This window comes from Pleurodeles waltl, chromosome 7, assembly GCF_031143425.1.
Source record: "Pleurodeles waltl isolate 20211129_DDA chromosome 7, aPleWal1.hap1.20221129, whole genome shotgun sequence".
Taxonomy (NCBI): Eukaryota; Metazoa; Chordata; class Amphibia; order Caudata; family Salamandridae; genus Pleurodeles; species Pleurodeles waltl.
In genome coordinates, this window is record NC_090446.1 from 175176089 (window position 1) to 175194297 (window position 18209).

At 45.6% G+C, this 18209-nt stretch overlaps 1 long non-coding RNA gene across 1 annotated transcript in view; it reads right to left on the reverse strand.

Annotated features, from left to right (window-relative positions):
- Window positions 1-18209, reverse strand: part of LOC138247218 (uncharacterized) — a 106856-nt gene that overhangs the window by 79776 nt on the left and 8871 nt on the right. Inside the window, exon 2 of the long non-coding RNA XR_011194370.1 lies at window positions 1072-1224. This is a non-coding gene — a long non-coding RNA (uncharacterized lncRNA). The remainder of the gene's footprint in view (window positions 1-1071; window positions 1225-18209) is intronic.

Below are 18209 nucleotides of genomic sequence, written 5' to 3' on the forward strand. Positions count from 1 at the left end.
GCAGTGAAAAGGCTGGTGGAGAACAAGTGCAGGAAGCCACAGGGGGGCCTTCACCTGCCCGTGCCTGTGGGAAGGACAGTGCAGGGGTCCCTCTTCCTAGGTTTAGCTTTATCCAGACACAAGGGAGCACCCAGTATAAGTCAAAACAAATCCCTTTCAGGGTTAGAGTGACGGATAAATTATGCAAAAAAGAAAAGAGAACTCTGGGTAGTTCCCAAGTTTAGGTGGAGAGCAGCTCCAATACGAGCACCCTGCAACACCGGCGACACCCTAGATGTGCTCACCTCAAATGTCTGTTTATCTAGCAAAGTTTTTAAGCATAGGATCAGCACAGTTCTATCCACGCCGAGCTAGATAGTGACGAAGTCTTTTGCCATTTGTACAGCAAAGTCTTTAAGTAGAGGTGTGACACAGTGTCAACCTTGCCAAGCTGTAAAATGACAAAACCATTTACCACTCCAGGCACAGTATTACAGTTTTGGACTGGTAAAATACCATCCAAGCCAACCTGGAATGAGTAAAAGCAACCCCTGAGACGTGTTTCGCTCACATTAGAACTCTTCAGAGAGGTTTAGCTTCATCCAGGTACAAGACAGCACCCAGTATAAGTCAAAACAAATGCCTTTCAGGGTTAGAGTGACACATAAATTATGCAAAAAAGAAAAGAGAACTGTGGGTAGTTCCCAGGTTTAGGTGGAGAGCAGCTCCAATACGGAGCACCCTGCAAAACCAGCGGGACTCTAGATTTGCTCACCTCAAATGTCTGTATCTGCAAACTATTTATAAAAATCCATGTGACATGCAAAGAACACCAGTGAGAGCAAGTCGTAAAACATTTGTGACTTTTGCAGTTTGTCATGTGAATTTTTGAATGCCTGCCAATTTGCGCAGCTCAGGGTATGTCATTACAAAAAGCCTTTGCACATCATTGTCTGATCTCTACATCCCAGCTCCACTCCACATCTCAGCCATGTACAGCTCTGGAGTTTAACTCAGTGTGGAGGGATTGAAGTACAATGCATTGTCAACAAATACAGACTAAGAAAAAAACGTAGCAGCATGCATACATACTTTGGTTTTCAGGGTAGCATCTTTTGCAGTAGCTGCGTGCGCAACAGACGTGACCTGCCTCTGTACAGTCCTTGTCCTTTTCACATGAAGTGTATCTTTTATCTCGACAGAAATGCATTGCACTGTCATTAGCGGGGCACTTTTTATCTGTCCCTGCAAATGACAAAACACAGCGAGATAAAAGCGTTAGAAATACGAGGTGTAGGTTATTCAACTAAGGCGACTAGTTATTCTGTCACTCTTCAACAGTTGGCAGCATTCAGGTTAATGAAACCTTGCATAATTAACCTGTTTCACCAGACACTGACATCTTACTTGATTGGGATCACAGTTCTCATTCTCTCTACACCCGAGGTCTTCAAACATTTTTGTTCAGCGCACTCCAAGCAGATTGTTTTGAAATAGGATCCCCTGTCAAAAATGTATGGCAAGTACTGCTGGAGAGTCAAGGCTCAGCGTAGTTGACGTGGGCTTATGAGATCATTTCAGGGATACTTTTTCTGAAGCTCATAGTTCACACTAACTTTATAAGAGCCAATAGATCAAACAAAAACATAAATTGATAAACAAACACTACTCCCATAATTAGGGTATTTTTATCCTTTACACTCGTGGGTCCCAATTCAACTGCACCTGCACCAATTCAGTGGCACCTGGAAACCTAGCCTGCCCCTTGCCTGTGGCTTCCAGTTCCTGCTATTCCAGACTGATCCATTGACACCCCAGCTGCTTGGGTTTTCCTGACCGTTCTTCCCGCCAACAGAAGCCCAACCCACCCCAGGACCTACTTAATGCAGGCTGAAGCACGACCGCACAGTGGGCATGCTGATGCCATGCCAAAGGCAAGCCTGTCTGAACCAGTCCACTCTTGGACCATGCCCAGCACCATGACCCCTGGTCCTCCCTCCCACTGAAGATACACCATTGCCAAGTTCTACATCCTTGAATCTGGACGCTGCAACAAATACTGCCACCGTGCTGACCCACACTCCACATTATGACCCTTTACCTGCACCCACTGGTATTTCACCTGCCACAGGACACTTACCAGCCCACTAAATTGCCCCACCTCGAACACACCACAAACACCACCTGAACAAAAACATCAACTTGCATGCGCCCTTCTCAACACATGCTCACTATTCAATCATTCCACCAAATTATGGGACCTCATCGTCACCCTTGCACTCAACATTGTTTTCCTCACCAAAACCTGTCTCAACCCCAAATCCGCCCCAAACATTGCCACAGCAAGTCTGGATGGATATAAAATACTCACCAGAACTGCACCAACAGGCCAGGAGGAAGAACAGCCATCATTCACAAAGAGACCATACAGTGCACGACCACCTCTGACAACACAACCACCCCATGGAACCTCTCAACTTCAAGCTCCACATGGATGACAAAACAACCTTCAAAGGCACCTTTGCATACCGACCTCCCAGGCCTGCGCTCCAGCTTCTGCAACACCTTTGCAGACTTCATTGTGCCCTCAGCCTTAGACCCCAAGAACTACATTTTCATGGTGACCTAAATTTCCAGATTGATGACCTTAACGACAACAACACTGCACACCTCCTCAACAGTATGAGCAGCTTCAAATTGACCCAGATCATCCACCACCCTACACACACCGTAGGACATACGCTGGACTTCATTTTCACATTCAGCAACTGTGTCAAATACACCTATGTTACAAAACTCACATGGACAGATAACTCTAGAGTCCACTTCAGCATCTCCGTCCCCTGCACCTACGGCCCCAAGATGACCAGCATCTCCCACTGGAAGTGGACCAAAATCTCAGAGACTAGTTGGGCAGATGTCATCAACAACTTCAACTCTTCTGCTGCTACCAACCTAGATCAGGGAGTTCAAAACTTCAACACCAGGATCACCAATTGAACCAACAGCCTTGTCCCCATCAAGAGCAACATCCAGAGAAAATCCTCCATAAAACTCCAGCTTGTACACCCAAGAACTCAGAACAGCGAAATGAGACAGCAAACAGCTGGAGAGAACATGGCGCACCAGCAAGGACATCTCTGACAGAGCATCGTTCAATACCTTCCTCCTGTATTTCCTCCTGCTGAGAACAACGAAGAAGACAGCCCTTGCCACACGCATCATAACCAGTGCGAACAACACCAAGGAACTTTTCAACATTGATAAGGAATTCTCCAACCTGGCTGCCAGTGAAAACAACATCCCACTCTCACAGGAGCAGTGTGGAAACCTTGCCCACTTCTTCCACAACAAGATCGCAACCATATACAGAAATCTCAAACCCCAACCCACTCCTACTGACTTCCTCAACAGATACGCCACCACTGTAATCAACATGAACCCCATACTGCCTACCTGGAACATCTTCTCCACCCAGGACATCTCTTCAACCATGAAATCCATCCACATGGGAGCTCCCACAGACCCATTCCTGCACTACATCTTCAACCTTCGAAACCAAAAGATCAGCCAGGAACTCACCACCCTGATTAACACCCCTACCAACACTGCAACATTATCTGATGCCTGGAAACACTTCGAAGTCAGACCACTACTCAAAAAAACGGCCACCGACTCCAGCAACCTCAAAAAATACTGGCCAATCTACATGCTTGCATTCACAGAGAAGGTACTGGAAAAGGTCATCAACAAGCAACTCCTGACATACCTGGAGCAGAACAAATTACTCGATGCCTCCCAATCCAGCTTCCACAGCAATCACTGCACCGAAACTGCCACGATCGAAGCCACCAACAATATCCAAACCCTCCTCGACAGAGGACAAACAGCAGCTTTGATCCTCTTCCACCTCTCAGCAGCCTCCACCACACTGGCATCCAAGGGGATGCGTTCAGATGCATAACCTCCTTCCTCACCGGAAGAACCCAGAAGATTCACCTCCCACCTTTCATCCCCGAACCCAAGGAGATCACCTGCAGTATCCCCCAGGGCTCATTCCTTAGCCCTACACTCCTCAATTCATTTATGACCCAGCTGGCCAACATCATCAGATCCCACGGTTTCAACATAATTTCTTACGCAGACGACACCCAACTCATCCTCTCACTCACCGAAGGTTCCTCCATCACCAGCACCAGCTTCCACAGATGCATAACAAGCATCACTGATTCGATGAGGAACATCTGCCTGCAGCTGAACACAGACAAGACAAAAGTACTTGTCTTTGGCAACAGCAGTAACACATGGAATGACTCCTTGTGGCCATTACGTCTAGGACCCATTCCCACTCTCTCTGACCATGCCAGAAACCTCAGAATCATCATTGACAACAAGCTCACCATGAAATCACAGAAAAATGCCGTCTCCTCCGCCTGCTCCCCCACTTTGCACATGCCACTTAAGATCTTCAAGTGGCTACCTCTACACAAAAGATGCATCGTGACAAAGGCCATCATTACCAGCCAACTGGACTATGGCAACACCCTCTATGTAGGAGTCGCTGCACACCTCATACAGAGACTGCAGACCGTACAGAACACCGCAGCCAGACTCTTTCTAGGACTTCCTCGACAGAACCACATCACACCCCAACTCAGGCAACTCCACTGGCTCCCTGTATAGAAGAGTTGCCAATTAAAGCTGCTGACCCACTCACTCAAGGCTCTATACAACCAAGGACTTCTGTTCATTAACCACCAACTGAACTTCCACCAACCATTGAGAAGACTATTCTCTGCCTCCCTTTCACTCGCCCATACTCCCCACATTTAGCAAAGCAGAAGTAGAGGACGCTCCTTCTCTCAGGTTGCAGCAAAAACATGGAACAACCTTCCCACACACTTCCAGACCATCACCTCCCTTCTGGAATTCCAAAGGACCCTCAATACCTGGCTATTCAAATAAGCCTCCGGGACCTGCAAGCACCTGGATACCCTGATGATTAGCCGCACTTTATAAATCCTAATTGATTAATTGATTGATTGATGCAATGTTCTGGAATCTAAGGGGAGCCACAAACTCCCTTCCATAAAGCATTTGCCCAAGCCTCCTGATAAAAATGGTACCTCAATTGATGCATTTTTTGCAAAGTGCCTAGCTGTGGATTTTGGGCTTTAGCAAAGCTGTCACCTAGGGAGACCTGGCAAACCTGTACATTTTTACAAAGTAGACCCATAGGGGAATCAAGGGTGGGGTGACATGTGGGACTCTCATCAGGCCCTGTCACCCCCAATCCTTTGCCAATCTCATAATTTGTCTAAAAGAACACATTTTTCGGTGATACAAAGTTCTGGAATCTAAGGGGAGCCACAAACTTCCTTCCACTCAGGATTTCTCCAAGTCTCCCGAGAAAAATGGTACCTCACTTGTGAGGGTATGCCTAATGCCCTTGACACAAAATGCCCCAAAATGCAACATGAATGAATCACATTTTCCATTGAAAACTGATGTGTTTTGTGCAAAGTGCCTTGCTGTGGATTTTGGGTTCTAGCTCAGCAAGTACCTGGGGAAACCTAGCAGACCTGTACATTTTTAAAAACTAGACACCTAGGGGAATCAAGGATGAGGTGACTTGTGGGACTCTCACCAGGTTCTGTCACCCAGAATTCTTTGCAAACCTCACATTTTTTCTATAAGAACACATTTTGGTGATACAAAGTTCTGGAATCTAAGGGTAGCCACAAACGTACTTCCATCCAGCATTTCCCCGAGTCTCCAGAGAAAAATCATACCTAACTTGTGAGGATATACCTACTGCCACTGACATGAAATGCCCCAAAATGCAACATAACCGCATTACATTTTTCCATTTAAAACTGACGCATTTTGTGCAAAGTGCCTTGCTATGGATTTTGGGTTAGAGCTCAGCAAGTACCTGGAGAAACCTAGCAAACCTGTACATTTTTAAAAACTAGACACCTAGGGGAATCAAGGATGGGATGACTTGTGGGGCTCTCACCAGGTTCTGTCACCCAGAATCCTTTGCAAACCTCAACATTTGTCTAAAAGAACACACTTTCCTAACATTTTGGTGATACAAAGCTCTGGAATCTAAGGGGAGACACTAAGGGCCATATTTATACTTTTTGTGTCAAAAATAATACCGGCGGCTAACGCCATTTTGGTGCGCCGTGTGGGCGTCAAATTTATACTTTGACGCACAGCGGCGCAAACCACAGGTGGGAGTCATTTATTTTGATGCACACCGCAGCGTCAAGTCGTAAAGCAAAACGACGTTAACGCGGCGGAAATGACTGTGGGTCGATTTACGACCCCGCAAACCGGATATGCCCCGTTTTTTGACACAATAGCATCAAAAAAAACCGTGAACACTGCCATTTCACCAGAGGAGAGCCAAAATGGATCCCAGATGCCACAAAAGACCCCAGGAAGATGACAACAGATCCGGAACCAGCCAGGAGGACCCACACAAGAATCAGGACACTTATAAGAAGAAAAGAAAGTGTTGCTTCAGTGCAGAGGAGCAGGAAATTCTGGTTAAAAAGGTGACGGAACATCAGCACCAACTGTTTGTCACCTCAAAATTGCCAATTAGTAGGAGAGAGGCTATATGGCAACAAATTGTTGACAAGATCAACAGTGTGGCAGAAGTACGCAGAACAGTCATCGAGTGCAAGAAATGCTGGCATGACTGCAAGCGCAGGACCAAGGAAAAGATGGCCAGGAACAGGAAAGCAGCACTGCAATGGAGTTGGGAGTCCAGCACACCGGGAGGCCCTGGACCACATGGAGGAGATGGTCGCAGCTGTCATCCCTGAGGAGATGGTCACAGGGATTCAAGGACAGGACAGCGCAGACTACCAGGAGACAACGCACATGCAAGGTAAGTCGCATGGGGAATTAAAATGCACTAATGTCAACTGCAACCGGGGGAGGGGGAATACCTACCACACATTGCATGCAAGTCATCATATACATGGAGTGGCATGGGTAAAGGGGCATGGCATGGGGGCATGGCCTGCGCAGACAGAAGCTGGGGCACATCATTACACTACACCAACAACAGTCCCATGGGGGCATGCTGCCATGCCAACGATGGAGCAAAGGGAAAGCCACGCCAGGAGGGAAGGGCACAATGTCAAACTGACATCCCGGCACACGTCAGCCACCATACCCCCCACATTAACTAGGGCCCTATTAACAACCTCTAGCTATACCGACAACTGGAATGTAACTGCAACACTACCACCTCCGCTCTGTATGCAGCTCAAGTAGCCAATGGCAGTAACCTCCCCATGGATCATACACACCTAAATTAGAGGGTTGAGGATGACAACTTCAACAATCACCTGAAAAAAGACAAAGGCCCCAGTACTGTCAAATGTCAATGCCCATAGTTGTTGCAAACATCAGCCAATGTCAACAACAATAGGAGCTACACAGCATTAAGGACATACCCATGCTGCATATGTCAGGGTCCATCCTGTGCCGGGTCACAATGTAACATCCCAAATGTCATACTGCTCAGACAACAGCATTGAGGGGGTACACATGTAACTGGTCACTGACATACACCTGCACAGTCAGAGGAGGAAATAGGACACTGATACGATTATCAGGGCAATCCAATGTACCACACATTCCCAACATCAGCTGTACACATTACCAGTGCCAACATCCATATCATGCCCTTACATTGCTATGCATAGGATATGCTACGTGTCAACTACATTTAAGTGGATGTGAAAGATCAGAGACTGGGGCAGGTCCAGATTGTTAAGTGTGCTGCCAGTGCCATCAGAACACCCACAGCCAGTGAAAAGTCTCACCCTGAGAATGGATGTAGATGGAGTGTTGAGTAGGACAAGAAAGTGGCAATTCACTATTTGGCCAAACCAACACCTAGAAGAGAAGACCCCCACAAGTCTAATAACTTAATAACATACATGTGACATGCAGGTGGGCCATAGGCCTGGGAGAATGCCCATCTGAAAGATTGGAGCAATAAACATGAAACAAGATCACAATGTGAATTCATCACAGGGCAGGCATGTCACATCACTAATGCCATAACACAGACACACTAATTGTACCCTGTTTCATTGCAGAGGACAATGGATCTCCTGCGGATATGCCTGTCCCAGATTACCCTGATGACATGGATGACGAGCTGATAAACATTACCCAGGAGACCATCCAAAAGGTCCTTGAAACCCTCCAGACCCCACCTTCAGTCACAAAGAGGAGCACAGAACAAGCAGTCATCGCAGAGGATCCACCCACCACCCCAATTGTAAGACCTGCCAGCTCCAATACAGCTGAGGACTCAGACGACACAGGCACCAGCTTTGAGAGAACTGTAGTTGGGGTACAGCGGGAGCTGGCCAAGGAGGTGCGGGTGGGAATGCAAACTATGGCAGGCAGCCTAGAGGGGGTGCGTTCGTGCATGATGTCATCTGCAGATCAGGCAGCAGCTATGCAAGCCCTAACATCTATCTTGCAGGAACAGCAAAAAAGCCAGAAGGAAATCAGCACAGCTGTAATACAGTTGACCCAACACCTACAACAGCAATCCTGTCAACGCGTGCACAAATGCAACATTGAACCCCTCAGGGCCGAACTGGCTGCCTACCATCGTGATGTAGCTGCTATTCTTAAGAATCAGCAGATCCTCCTTGCTGCAGTACTGCCCTTAAGACCTTCACAGGTAGCAGCGACCGGGATGTCTGACTCTACGTCTTCTAACACTGAGGTGTGAGTTGCCCCTTCACAACCACCACCACCAAGAACAGAGGAGGCAACACACACATCAGAAGAAGAAGAAGACATGGAACAGATCACCTTCACACAGAAAAGTACCCGGAAGCACTAGTCCCTTCCACATGGCCAACAATTACCAAGGTCCTGCGCTTTGTAACATGCCAGTCTCACAACAACTCTACTTAATGACTGTTCTGCTCACCACTGTATATCTTGTCAGCCTGCCCAGTGATTGTCTCTCTCTTACTCATTGGCAAATCCTGTCCCTCTGCACTGTCTGTAACATCACCCCAGCATGTTAAAAGCATTTCCGTAACCCCTTGTGTAGGATCACCATGTAAGATGTCACTCTAATGGACTCACAATCATGGACAATGTACAGATAGCACTACAGCACATTTCAATAAATAGCACTTACACAACAAATCTGTCACTGGGTAATGTGACATATCAACTGTGCAGTAGATAACTGAAATGTGCCTACTGTCAAATTACGTAGCTTGTCAATACAACTGTCCTGATATTATGTAGTCAGATAATTCTGCACAGTGCCCATGATTGCATCATACCCTGCCCATCCTGAGGGACACATCTGATGAAGTGAGACACCATACACTATCATGCTGTGTTGGACAGAATAATGCTTCCTCAAGGGATATCTAAGTCATCAAATAGTGGCAGCAAAATGTTGTCATCATGCAATACTAACACATATAACAGTGCACACAAATCTAAGCAAACACTACAAAAACTGCATGAATGAAGCTGTCTGAGTTTACAGACAAATAGGTACTCATGCTGAACTGTGTCACAAATGACGTATGTGAGTCATGAAGACAAGAATACAAGAGTGTCTACGAGAACTCATCTTATAAGGGTGTCCTTGATCATCACACTGCAGTCAGACCTAAAACTGTTCCCCCAATACCAAGTCTGGAAGCACTGTTTGTGACGTAGAAAACAAACTTATCAACAGAAACACATTGTGATCCATATTAACTGTGATTGGTGGTTGCAACGAAGGGTGGAAACTTTGCAAGGTAGCTCTGGGGTAGCTGCCAATCTCACAGCTCAGTTGGGATTTGTTTGTAGCATAGGACACAAATGTAATAGAACAACATTCAGGTACACTGATTCCAAGCCCAGGATCAAGTAGCATTTAACACATACTGTTAAGGGTTAACTATATATTCATTAAATGCTAATCACAGAAGAGGAAACTGAGGGAAAAGTCTTACCTACCCTAATCTACCCTGACTACTCATTACCCACAACTGTCCCTAACTAACCTAAGCTATATGTACTTATCACATGTAATGAAACATTCTAAACAACCACCCCCCACCCCCCTTATGAGACGGGACACATGGAGGACAACACATACTCACCACACACATATATCCCATACTAAACAAATATCGATTTTTTTGTAATTTTTATTTTTTTAATATATATATATATTTTTTCTTTTAAACGCACAAGAACCCCAACATAGCCAACACACACGTAATAAGTAAAAATAGAAAGAATCAGGACCCCCCACGCACCAACACTAACTAAACTAACAGCCTATACTAACCTAACACTAAGCCCCCTAAGCCCACTAAGTATAAGAACAAGGAAAGAGGAGGGAGGGGAGGGAATCATGTCCATATCAAAAAAGTCTAGAGGTTGGCCCTGCGGAGGGTCCTCTTGATGGACTTCACACGCTGGTTAATGTGGTGAACATCCCGGCTCAGATGGCTTAACTTGCGCAACACACGGTCCATCTTCCGTTCCATGTTGTGGAATGCTGCAGGGTCAACAGATGGAGCTGGGGCAGTCTGGGTACCAGTGGAGGAGGTCTGTGTGTGTGGAGCCAAGGCCAGTGGGCTGTCCTGCACCTGTAGCAATGCTGGGGCCTGGAAGTCCGGCAGATGTAGGGACAACAGTCCCAGCTGTGGGTGGGGCCACCTGGCTTGAAGTGGTGGTTGTGCTGGTGGTGGCTGTGATGGGCAAAGTAGGGCCACCCTGTGGGAAGGCCCTCCATGCCCCGGAGGCCCGTTCATGGCGATATCGACGGGCCATACTCCTGAACCCCGACTCCACCAGCAGGATGTGCTGGTATCTCATGGCCCGCCGCTGGAACTCACGGACCTGGTCTGGAGTCATGTTTGCAGCTGTGAAGACAAATGCAAATAATCTACATTAGGAACTGCATTGTGTGAAATGGCACAAGAAGTCAATCAGACAATACATCTACTATACTTGTAACAGCTCATATCACAATACAGATTATTGAATGTCCCTGAGGAAGTACATGGCAGGCCAGCCTACAAATGTCACATCACACATAGCACATCTAAAACCTACAAGATGGGTAACAACTGGCATTGACTTGCCATCTGAGTTCTGCCAGTTATCAGCTAACAATCATGCTGCATATCCTCGGCCAATACCTGGGCTACAAATGCCAGTGTACAGAATGCAAAATTAAAGCCACATGGTCTGCAAGTTGTAACAGGACTTGCCAGTATAGTACCCATGTGCCAAACCTGAGTGTGTATACTAGGTTCCAACCAAACAGTCACTTTTTCACATGTATGTGTAACATACTGGTAGCATCAGTCCTAGGTTCCCTATTCACAAACCCATGCCTGTGTTTGAGGTGGGGGGGTGGATAAACAACTATCAATTCCAAACAACATGGACACCGAGGAGTGTATAGAAAACTCCACACGTGTTTGGCTCTACAAACACACCACAGGTAAGGTCTATCAACAATTAGGAGTCTGCAAACCCTTGACCAATCATAGCGCCACACATGTCAATAAATGCAGAGCTTGGTACACAACAAATACTTCCAGTAAGGCATGACTTACATCAGACACAGAGTTGCTAGAACACCCATGATCATGATTAGCATGCACACCTAGGCCATTGCACTCAATTACCACATACTTGTAGCACTACATGTGGAAGTACATGCTGCTAGGAAGTTCTACCTACAATTTAATAAGTACCTTGGTAAATAGGGAAGCAGAAGTCTTTTGGAAAGCAATTTGCTGTACCAATCTTGGAGAATGTGGGTCTGACAGGCCGACTAAATCTGAGCTGACTTCCAGTGTGACTCTTGTTGATACAAGTGTCATCCACATGACTCACCCCAGTACTCACTGTGGTGCCTACAGGAATGGCCTACAATCCTTAGATAATACAATAGGATACGCATTGGCCAACTCAAAACATTTGAGAAACTGAAATCCCACTCATGGAACAAGACAAATGATTGCCCAACGCATCACACCTTGCTATGCGTTCAACACACAGGAGTCAATAACCAGCAAACACAACACATAACAGACATATCAACACTTACTGGAGTGGTCGGGGTCCTCAAATGTAGCCACCTCTCCCACAGTGTAGGGTGCCGGTCCACCTGTAAGGCATGGAAGGAAGAAATGTGCTCAAAATCTGTGCACTGACCAACAATTTCATAAACATATACAATGTGTAGGCTGAATAAGGAAATGGCAGCCATTCAGACATGATGATACTGCATCTGATATATCACGGCCAACTTGTACATAGCATGGGTCTCCTGTGACAGTTACACACATATCTGCACACATGCACTGGCCCTAACTATCATGTGGAGGCAAACATGCCCCGTCATTAGTGACCAGAAAAAAATATGGAGTGTAATCGTCTCATCATGTGCATCCAAGAGAGACATCCAAAGCCTGGTTACTTGAGGACTGCATTACCAGTCAAACAGCCTATGTGGCCATGACACATTTATTACACATAGGTACAATGTACAGAGGGACAGGGACTTTTGTAAGCCCTCATGTTGTTACAGTTTCTTCATTTGATGTGGCCCAGCAATGGTGATTTGCACCAACCATGGAGATATGAACCCATGTGCATACCTTTGGACTGCCATCCCTAATTGGAATGCGGCACAACCAACTCCAACAAACATTCTAAGATGTTAGCTGAGGGCACCTTACACCTTTTCACAATGTTTTCAAATCCAGATCTGACATGTATCCAAAAAGATAAAGGACCACAATAATCCCTAACATTCATAGAACTTCCGTGAACGCTTTCCTTACACACTAACCAGACTCACATGAGACATATATCTGAGCCACTTTGCTATCATCAATTGACGTGAAGCCAGCACTCATTTTCTGCATCATGTAGTGATTCTAAAGTCAGTCTAGCTATTGCGTCAACAAAGTTAGCCAATATGTTGGTACATCTTTACTTCTCTGGCAAATGTGCCATGTATAGACATGATTGGCTAGTATTTTGTTTGGTTGTCTGACACAAAGGCAGCACCAATTTACTTCACGGAAAAGTATCCTGTAAGTTTGCTCAGCACGTGCTACCTGACAGCTAGCAACTGTGATCCTTCCCATAGTGCATCAATTATCCCAGTATGTTTCACCAGCATTACACACAGTCAGCAACTTAGCTGGCAGACATTGTACAAATCATCTGATGTCACTACAGAGCATTTAATCGTGCACATTTACATGATTAATACTCACCAACAGGGCCACCAATCACGATTCCCAGGTGGTCCAAGAGATCCTGCTCCCTGGTGATGAGGTCAGCCCAACGGTGCTTCAGCTGGTGGTCACTCCTCTGGCTGGCATACACACGCTGCAGGTGATGCAGCACCTTTCCCCACCGGATTCTGCGTGCCTCTGTGTGATACCCCTATGTCACCCTGCCTCGATCATCAGTGGCAAGAAATGGCACACAAGCCATATGAAGCCCCCCAACTCCTCTTCACCCATCCTGCCAAGACGTGGTCTACCAGACATTGTAGAAATGTGAAAGGGAATAGGGGTTAAAGAAATAGAAAGGGGAAAAGGGGGAAAGTAGGGGTACAAATACAGAAGAAAAGTAAACTTAACCACTAAAAGAGCCCAACTATCCCCAAACTACCACTACCCACAACAGACTCCCACAAACAACAAAAACACTAGATAAATGGACAAATGGACACAAAACACAGTAGGACAGTATACACCAACAATATTTATTCCACAAATTGACAATAGAGACAGCACACAGGACACAAAAGCACAAAATCTATGGACACCACTCTCTACAGAGCCACACAGTCCAGAAGAATCATAGACTGCAAAGTGAAAGTGAAAGTACACCCACTGTACATGATCTGTAAACAGGATATCCTATTACATCACTTCCTGAATAAAATGTCCACCCTTTTTCGCGTTATGCATCATAATTTTTTCACGCATACAGTTAGTGCGTCATTTTTTTTTACGCACAGGAGTGAAAATTAGCCCGCATCCAAATAACAGTAAATATCCTGTACAATTATCTGGATGCGGCCTAATGTTCACACCTGTGCGTCAAAAAAAATGACGCAAATTATGTATTGGTGTACAAAAAATGACGCATAACGCTTGCAACGTCAAAATTTCAGTGCATGAACTGGTTTTGGGCTTTTTTTCTGTTTTTCTGTTATGTTACATTTGGGACACATCAGAGATAGCCTGATGGCACCCACTATGTTGTTGATGATGTATGTTCACATGTGACATCATACTGCAGCGGACCATGATCCGCTACTTCCTTCACAGTATTTTGACGGTTGGCTGACGCACTAGATGGCCATATGTGTGGCCTACATATATGTATTACACAAATTGGGCATGTTTGGCATCAGGAGAGGATAGCAATGTGACGCACATATGTACAATACCTAAATGCCTTTGGCTCAATGTGTGTGCTGTGGCAACTAATGTATTTGTTGACCAAGTGTGTGTGTATCACATGATGCATTATTGCACATATGCTTGTATGAATGTGACGTCCATGTGTACAAACCTTAGATGCATGTCATTGTGGAAATGAGAGAGGACATGTGTTAGTCATACATGTAGCAACATCCGTAATGTGGACTTCCAAGATTTAGGGTAACGTAGACACCACATATGACAAAGCATGCACCAGATAGATGGCAGATGCTTGTTCATGTTAATGGTCCACATTTTCAACATCCTTTGTCCTAGAGTTTTGGTAACAGCTTTCTTGCCACTGGTTGGTGAATCCCACAGTGAGTCATACACATGCTTTGAGGAAGTGGGTACCATGTTATTTGCCCAGACAGACAAAGGTGAATCACAAATGTATGATGACACCACAGTTGAGGTCATATAACTGAGCCACAACTCTCAAGTGGCTGTGGTGAACCAGCAGACGAGGCAGCACGTGTCCACATATTTCCAGTGATCAGTTGCACATAGGTGTCTTGTTCATGTGTGTGGTCCAATGTTGATCCTGTATATTTTTTGGGGTGTAATTTGTCACAGTTCGGTCCAGGACTCATCATGAGAACAACATGAGAACCTACATGGGGATGGTCCTACCCTGTCACTAAAGACGTGTAATGAGACAGTCAACAGGGCAACCTTGGTGTGCTGAGTGAGATAATGTCTCAGGTGTCATGTCCTGGCAGGTGTCATTACAACATTTGTACACAGGTTAGCCTCTGCAATTCCCAATGCATCTGGGAACATCATAGCCTCTGTGCTGATTATTCTCGCAGCTATTCACCACACACGGCCCATCAATATGTTGTGAGGAATGTAATTCTGTGTGTGAACTGTCAGGGTCCTGACATGTGTGGATTTTTCAAGAACATTATCAGAGGTTGCTGGTTCCGCTGAAGGCCCCGTACCCAATCCTTGCATACGGCCCTGGGACACTGTCACACTTTGTCATTCATGCATAAATGAGACCGAGACAAGGGGTGGGCCATGAAATTTTGGTTTTCACAGAGGATTTAACTCATATGGTACAGTTAAAAGGCAGATGATGCCATACAATGTATTTGGTTATGCATTGAAGAAGCACATGCCCAAATACCCCCTGATGAATGAGAGGTTTGCTAATGCAAGTGTGGTACATATGTAGACACAGGGATACTTCAGTGTGACGCACAGACAGATGGCAGTCAGGCTGACAGAATGCAGGGTGAATCAGGATCCAGCAATTTGACAAGTTACATAATCAGTGGTCTGACTAAGACTGTTTGGAGGACGAACTAGACAGTTGACATGTAAAACTGTGTATGTCCTGTGTTTTTGAAGGTGACAAATGAACCCAAGGGCTGTGTTACACGGCTTAATTAGTATCAATGCTTAACGGTGTATTTGACAAAATGGCAACTCCTATGCTGTTCCAGGAATCAGCAGGGGCAGTGGTTGTTGAAATGGGGGGTGTGCATGGAGGTGATCACAGGTGTGGGCTGCATCTGTTTCTCACAAGTCCTGTAGGTGAGATTTGCATTCTAATGGCCAACAGACATTTTCACACGGGAAGCAATCTACAGGTGCTAACAGGGCTTGGAAACTAGAAGCCAGTGTATTAATTGACCTGACATCCATGCAGTCAGATGTTCTATGACAATGGCATACCATAGGAAAGGGTGTAGCACACTGGATTGCTATTGACAAGCTGTGTGTGTAGAGGAGGGAATATCAGGGTACACATCTTAGTATTCCAGGGACCTCTTCAAACAGGTGGGTTGTGACCAGGTGCATGGGTGTGTCAGGAGTTAGGAAATGGGCTGACATGTACATGGAATGTCATGTGCGCAATGCTGCTCATATGTGTGGCACTTGTGCTGTCTATCCACTGCTTCTATGGAACTCTGGTCACAGATAGTCCTTGCAAATATTGGATGCAGTTGGACTTACTGATGTCAAGGGTCTGGTCAGACATTCCTGTTACTGATGAAAAAGCACATCAACTGCCTCATGTATGAGGCTTGTTTTCCCCTTATTGAGTGATGGTGTCTTAGTTGTGTGCCATATGCTGCGTTGTACCTTGATTTCAACATGTATGTGTGAAATAGGTGTGGTCCTCTGCTATTAGCCTTCAAAGGAGAAATGTACAAGATATATGTCATTTACAGTGTGTGTGTATGTGACCATTGTATGTTACACATCACATTAGCTCTGGGATTTTCAGTGTCCTAATCATTATATCAGCAATGCTCTATGAGGCAACACTCTTATTCTGATAGTTAGAGATGAAGGTGTGCAAAAATGAATAGCCAAACGATGATATGGTGATTATTATAGGTGTTTATTTAAATTAGTTCATAAAGTGGTGATGGTGATTATATTTTAAAGAAATTGTTCACGATATGTTGCCGCCTGCATATACCAGCGGCCGTGTTCTGTAGTTCCCCCTCATGTTGCAGGCCACCATCCTCCTCTTCCTCCTCTTCAGGCATGTGTGGCTCGGGTTCCAGGAGGGGAATGTTCCTTTTTATGCAAATGTTGTGCAGAATAGTACACGTTAGGATGATCTTATAGACCATCTCCGGGGAATATAGGAGGCTACCACCAGTGATGTCGAGGCACCAGAACCTTGACTTGAGGATGCCGAAGGTCCTCTCGACTATGGTGCGTGTCCTCCTATGTGCGTCATTGTAGGCACGCTCTGCTGCAGTACTTGGGTTGCCAATAGGTGTCATTATCCATGGCTGGATGCCATACCCCTGATCTGCTGCAACAGAAAATGAAGGGGATCATGTTAATGTAGCTAGCCCTATTGAAATTACCTTTCATGGCAGTAGTTGTCTTGTGTTGTCTGTGACTCTTTTGTGTTATTATGTTGCATCCTAGGCTTGTAGGATGTACCATCTGCATCGTGTTGTTTCCTTGGCTGAACGAGTGTTTGGCTGCTGACCGTTTGTCAGCAGTATGTTTTGGGATTTGCAGTACAGTGTGCCCTCCCTAGCATTGTGACTTGTGATACAGGTGTCCATGTGTCTTCACTGGGGGTGAGATGATAGTTCCATACACAGATTCATTTTGACAGTGTTGTTAACACGTTCATATCAATGTACCCTGAACATCCCATACCTTTAGACTTATGCAATGGATTAATGTAAACGTCATTGGGACACTTACAATTTGCAAGGTGACATTTAGGCAACCCACTCACATGTTGTGATCTTTCACGTCTTAACATTAGACTGTACACTAATTTCCGATGTGTGACAGGTTCAATGGTGACCTAAGAAACATGCCTAGTGGTGTCACGACCTCAGTGTGTTCCTGTCGACATGTTGCTGTTGTGGAGAATGTGTTGTGTGTCCTAGAGGGTTGCTGTGCAGTGTGTATATAAGTAGGTTTTTGTACTTACCAACAAGTAGTCCATTGCCATACCGTCCATCCTGGAAGTATTCATTGATGGTGCAGTGACGGAAGATGATTGAGCCATGGACACTCCCAGGATATTTAGCCACAATGTTGGTGATCAATCCTTGGTGATCAACAACGGCCTGCACATTGATGGAATGTAGGTGCTTCCTGTTGCGGTAGAGGTGTTCAGTTGCAACAGGTGGCAAAAAGGCGTACATGTGTGCAGTCGATTGCACCAAGGACATGTGGGAAGCCACTAATGAG